General features: G+C 41.5%; 1 pseudogene; it reads left to right on the top strand.

The window, feature by feature from the left end:
- The first annotated feature begins 489 nt into the window (after positions 1 to 489).
- Positions 490 to 3,986, top strand: LOC110524322 (annotated as a pseudogene).
- The last annotated feature ends 2,820 nt before the right edge of the window (positions 3,987 to 6,806 follow it).

Below are 6,806 nucleotides of genomic sequence, written 5' to 3'. Positions count from 1 at the left end.
AAAAATCTGTGATGACGTTGAATCAACATGGAAAACGAATTGGATTTGCAAAAAGTTATCAACATAAGGTAATTTAATCTTTTTTTCACCCAACTTTTAACCTAAATCCAATTACATGGTGAAATTCACTTTCAATTCACGTTGGTTTACAACAACCAAATGTAAATTAAAACTAGACGTTGAAATGACGTTTGACATAGAAAACTACACACTGAGACTACTGCGGTCTAAAAGTAATTAATAATCAAATCTCTCCACCCCCAGCTACATTAAGTGATACCCAGCTAAACTAGACGTTGAAATGACGTCTGACATAGAAAACTACACACAGAGACTACTGGAGTCTAAAAGTAATTAATAATCAAATCCCTCCACCCCAGCTACAGTAAATGATACCTTGCTCTATTTAGCTAGTCAAACTTCAGCATCCCATTCGACATTTGGCCGCTCATGACTCTCTTACTAATTGTTTGAGAATGGGTTTGGGAATACGGGATGAACCCGCCCTATTCCAGGTTGGGGAGAAATGAGTTGAACGTTTCAGAGAAGTCACAGAAGGACCACTAAAAAGTTTGACGCATGGAGTTGTGGGCTTTATCGGAATGAAACTCTAGCGGGAATTAGTCTACAATAAGCTTTATTTAGATTGTCCGGAATAAAATATGGAATCGATGCCACGACGCAATGAATATTTGGTTATTGAAGCACCACTTTTTTAATGACCATATCTGTCAAAAAGCTATAGAAAATATCCATATGCTACAAATTATCTGCGATGGAGTTGTAAATTATCTGACAGGTAAGATTGATTGATCTTTATAATTTGAACTAAATTCACCTTTTCATAACAATGATGAAAATGCTGTTTCATTCTAGTGATATGTGTGGCACAGTGAACTTAAATGTTTCAAACGTTACAATAAGGATTTAAAAGTGCCTCGAAATAATTATGGAACATGTAAATTACCATCCATGACATCGTTTATTAAAATGGGAAGACTGGGAGAAACACATTCTATCAAATATCGAGAATAGTATGTATCCACATGTTCTTAAATAACTTATTTGAATACAAACATAAATACTATTACATAAAAAAACTAATCTTAAATGGAATTTATGATTTTATCATTATTAATTTAAACATTACCATATAATATACATTTTAGGCTCCTAAAAGTTTTCAAACTAACTGAGGTGTGACACAAAATTATTGTATCCGTGTATTATTATAATTATTTGACTATCTTCCCATGAGTTTAATCAACATATTTAATATTTAAATCAGAATAAAGTTCTTACTTAATTAGCAATACTCATTTTAACACATTTTATCCAACAGCTCCCAATAAAGAGTGTGATAACAACAGTGCCAGATGTCAGTAGATCCTCTGTCTGCAGTCTGCTGTGTTGTGGCGCCCTCTGCTGGGTGAAGGGGGAAGGCCAGGGCCAGGCAGGATGGAGAATGTGTTTGAAGAGGGGATGAACCCTGTGATCGTGGCCCACTACAACCACTCTGGGAAGTGGGGTCGGCCGAGGAGCAGTGGGGTCTGTAAGACTGCTGTCCTCCTCCTCATCTGTATCCTAATCGTGCTGGAGAACGTTACAGTGCTGCTGGCGTTATGGAGGAACAAACGCTTCCACAGCCGCATGTACTTCCTCATCGGTAACCTGGCCCTATCTGACATGCTAGCCGGGGTGGCCTATGTGGTCAACATTTTCACCTCTGGCGGCAAGACCTTTTTTCTGACACCGGCCCAGTGGCTGGCAAGAGAGGGCAGTATGTTCGTGGCCCTCAGCGCCTCCACCTTCAGCCTGCTGGCCATTGGCATCGAGAGACACATGACCATGGTGCGGCTGCGTCCGTGCGAGGCAGCGGGACGGGGGAGGTTACTGGGCCTGCTGGGGGCATGCTGGGCCGTGTCGGTGCTGCTCAGCGCCCTGCCCTCCCTTGGCTGGAACTGCCTGGAACACCTGGCCTCCTGCTCCACCGTGCTGCCCCTCTATGACAAGAGCTACGTGGCCTTCTGCATCAGCGTCTTCAGCGCCCTGCTGGTGGCCATCATCATCCTCTATATCCGCATCTACCGCCTGGTGACGTCCAGCGGGCGGAGGGTGAGCAGCAGGCCCTCGGAGCACTCACTGGCCCTGCTGAGGACGGTGGTAATAGTTCTGGGGGTGTTTGTGATGTGCTGGGCCCCACTGTTCCTGCTGCTGCTGCTGGATGTGGGCTGTAGCCCTGAGCGCTGCCCAGTGCTCTACCATGTAGACTGGTTCATCGCCTTGGCCGTGCTCAATTCAGCCGTCAACCCCCTCATCTACACATTGTCCAGCATGGAGATGAGAGCAGCCTTCTTCAGGCTGCTGTGCTGCTGTCAGCCTCACCTGGAGGCCCCAGCCTCCATGGCAGGCAACCCCCACCTGGGGACAGTCATCCCCACGGCCGAGAACAGCAGGTCCAGTGTGGGTGGAGGAGGGAGTAGGATAACGGGGGCTGCCAAGTCTCTGACCCGGGGGAAGGTGACCACGCCCCTGAACTCTAATAACCAGGGCCGACCGACCTGGTGTCAGCGGTGCTGGTCAAGGCTGGTGCACTGCCGTCCCTCAGCAAATTCTGACTTGACAGCTAATTCACTGTAGACTGGTCCTAGATCTGTATGTGCTCTAGTAGTCTAGCCAACTCCTCTGACTATCGTTATCATGCAATGTCTGTCATAGTTGGCTAAAGCACATGCAGATCTTGGACCAGGCTAGAATCACACTGCATGGGTAACTGGCAATGCTGTGAGTGGGCATGGTACAGGCATGGACACTGGGGCTATTTCAGTATGCATTGGTGAAAGTATTGACTGAAGAGACCTTTGGTAGACACTCAGATGAGGTTTGTACTGATGAACTTGCTGTAAAGCAGGGGTTCCCACGTTGTTTTGGCCCGTGACCCCTTTTTAAAACTTTTTTATTGGGTCTATGAGAGTCTATTACAAATCAGTCTGACAGTATTTCAATCTGAAGTGCCTGAAGTGGCTCTGTCACTCAGAAATGTATTCCAGCTTCTGCCTGCCAGCTGTAACACTTTGTGTAGGCTATCTGCCCCTCCCCCTTGAAGCATAGGTTACTGTAGCCTACTGACGATGTTACAAGAGTAATTCAGAATTTAGAGAGATATGTTTATTGGAGAAGAATGGATTGACTTTTTAAAATGTTAGTTAAGGATACTATAGTTATCACATTTCACAATGGATTCATTAACTACAAAAAAGGTAAGACGTGTTTTTAATTCTAGTGCTGCTCTGCACACACAAGCTAGCTAGCTAACGCTTGCAATGCTCCAACGTTAATAAACCAACTCGGAAGTTGAAAGACATTTAAAGTTCCTCCATAGAACCCGCTCCTCCGTATAGGTATAATTCTGGGGGCCTAATTCAGATAATGCATGTCATTACAAGATGCCCAGTGCTTCAAAGGAAGCTTCCTCCATTCTCTCTCACCCTCAAAATTGATGTTGCATCTTGTGTCCTACACTGTGTGTGTTTGTCTTTCATTGAGATTAAACCATGCTGTTAAAATGTGCTCTTAACAACTTTCCTGTACAGCTAAAATTGCTTACACGTTCCACAACAAGCTGCTTTATCCTCACTGATTGTTGAAGTAATTTAATGTCGAGCTAAAGGTAAAAAATATATACACTACAAAATATGTGGACATCCCTTCAAATTGGTGGATTTGGCTATTTCAGCTACGCCCTTGCTGACCAGTGTAGAAAATCGAGCACACAGCTAAGCAATCTCTGTAGACAAACATTTTCAGTAGAATGGCCCATACTGAAGAGCTAAGTGACTTTCAATATGGCAACGTCATAAGATTCCATCTTTCCAACAAGTCAGTTTGTCAAATCTGGGTTTGGCAGATGCAAGGATAACGCTAGTGCCAACTGTAAAGATTGGTGGAGGAATAATGGAATAATGGTCTGGGGCTGTTTTTCATGGTTTTGGCTAGGCTCCTTGGATCTAATGAAGGGAAATCTTAACGCTACACCATACAATGACATTCTAGATGATTCTGTGCTTCCAACTTTGTGGCAACAGTTTGGGGAAGGCCCTTTCCTGTTTCAGTATGACAATGCCCTTGCGGCTGAATGGAAGCAAGTCCCGTAGCAATGTTCCAACATCTAGTGGAAAGCCTTCCCAAAAGAGTAGAGGCTGTTATAGTAGCAAAGGGGGGAGCAACTCCATATTAATGCAAATGATTTTGGAATGAGATGTTTGGCGAGCAGGTGTTCACATACTTTTGGCCGTGTAGTGTATATTTCAGAGGTTTAAAAAAGAACCGAAAGGAACCATATAAACGGGTACTTTTTGGGGTTTGAAACTGTTCAGAACTTTATTTTTCTGGTCGAAACATTGGAACAGAACGAAAACAAATTCAGCTTTTTGTCAGAACTAAATGATTGGAAAATAATTTTGGTTCCTAACTCGTGGTTTGAAGTGACTGAAATGCATCAGAAAGGTATTGGAAAGTTCAGAAGATCATCAGGCAATAATGTTGATGATGTTGATGATGTCTGTGTAGAAAATAACATCATTGTTGAGGATGTTCTTTTCTCCCCCAATCTAATTTAGTGCCTGGCCTTGTCCACTCGGTTCTAACTGCTTATGGGTATTGTACAGGGAAACAGTACAGTACGTACGTACCTTTGTGTTCCTGTGAGTCTTATCTTTCAGATTTTGTAGGAAGAAAACAGAAACCACTCTGTTTATTACAACCGCATCTAGCGGCTACTCGAGGTTACTGATATAACCCCGGTTCTATGAACCAAGCGCGAATGCTTCATTAATAAGACTGCAAAGCGAAGGGATGCTAAGGATATACTCTTACCATAGCTCATCTAAAGCCACTATTTTGCAAAGACATTCAAATGACTCACATTGAACCTTTGGGCATGCCTTGTATATTAATTTACTTAATATTTCATAACTACGGAACACAATGAAAAATTTTCCCACAAGACATGTAATAGAGCATACTATAGCTTTATCAACTATCTATAGTGTGGGAAAAGTGGATTAATTGTAATAAACTGTTTGTATGTGTGCAATAGAGGATGGGTAGTTTGCAAATGAAAGTAGGATCACTGTGTATTGCACATACAGTGTATATATATATATTTTCCAATGCACCTGCCTTTCTCTTTCTAGGACAGTTCAGTATATTTATTTTCAATGAAGACTAGGCCTTCCCGGTATGATGAACTGTGTACTAATCCATTGTGTTTACACCTTAAATGGTACAGTGAGTCAAATACTGATTTTGTAATGATTTGAAGTTTGCTGTCAGAGTAAAGAACATGTGTCAATGTTGGTTCTGGTTCCTCTCAGCAACATAGATACAAGTCATTCACGCTTCCACTAACCACTAGAGAGTTGTATTACAATTACCTTTACATCTTGTGTGGTGTCTAAATACCAATTGAATAAAAACTATAAGCTTTGGTAGCTTGTCGTGATTCTGTAGGTTAGACCTTTACTGTTAGACATCGTTTATTGGTTGAAATATAACCAGATCACAGCCAGACGTCTTTTTGACATCATGAAAAATGGCTTATTTTGGTGGATATCTGGTTTTTAGTTGATATCTGATTGAACTACTGACCAGTTATCTAAATGCTACTAGATTAATACACACCAATCTATATAAACATGTGCATAGTGTTTGTGGGCCATGCACCCATTGCATATAAGACACTGGAGCCATTATAATGATTAAAATTGGAGTAATGTTCTTTTTGAGCAGGGTTTGCAATTTTCTAGCACAGTTGGCAAACAACTGGCAGTTAGGGTCTCATGAAATACTGTATTTAGCTCAGCCAGTGATGCAGAAAAACTCAAAAATAGCCAGATAATTTTGGTTAATCAAAATCACAATTTCCAACCAATGCTTGTTATTTGATATAAATAAACAAGTATGTTTTCAATGTGGCAGAGAAGGTCCAGATACATTTAGGTCATCCATTTCTGTTCAGTCAAAATTCACAAACCACAAACGTTTCAACTTGAGAAATCATCCGGTGTTTGAGACACTGGGATCATAAGCCTATCAAAACAAAAACATAAATAGATTTTATACTTGGCGAATGTACTTTCCTCTCTGACAAGCCTTTGTGTAGCCATTTTGTAAGGCAGAAGAACTGACTGTCCGTATCAATTTATTTATTTCACCTTTATTTAACCAGGTAGGCAAGTTGAGAACCTTGTGCTATTCAAAGATAGTCTTTGTGCTAGTAAAGCAGTTTGCATAGGTTCTACCTAGTGGGCAAAAGCTGGTTGAAAAGACGTCAGAATGAAGTATGGTTGAGAAAGGACAAGTTTTTTTAAAATATATTTTTACTGACCAGAATATTACATAATTTTTCTCAGCACCATACGACAAGTTGGTCATTATTGTGACCACTATATTATGTGTACATTATGTAGCCTACTTGTCATAGTTAAGACCTCATCATAACCTGGTAATGACCACATGACTACAGCTTATTACCAACACTCTTAGAAAAAAGGGTTCCAAAAGGGTTCTTCAGCATCCCCCATAGATTAACTCGTTTTGGTTCCAGGTGTTGGGTTCTGAGAATATGAAATATACTTATTCATGTCACTGAGGGAGAGAGGGGAATGTATAACTTTTACATTATGTCAGAATATGTTATTATTAGCCATCAGGGATCCTACTGTATGGGAGGGATCATCTGGGAGGAGAAGAGACAGTCTGGTACTAGCCACCATGACAGCTGTGAGTTGGGGAGTAGTGAGCAC

Source organism: Oncorhynchus mykiss, chromosome 5 (assembly GCF_013265735.2).
Source record: "Oncorhynchus mykiss isolate Arlee chromosome 5, USDA_OmykA_1.1, whole genome shotgun sequence".
Taxonomy (NCBI): Eukaryota; Metazoa; Chordata; class Actinopteri; order Salmoniformes; family Salmonidae; genus Oncorhynchus; species Oncorhynchus mykiss.
Note: the sequence above shows the minus strand (reverse complement) of the source record. Positions and strands in the feature narration are given on the sequence as shown.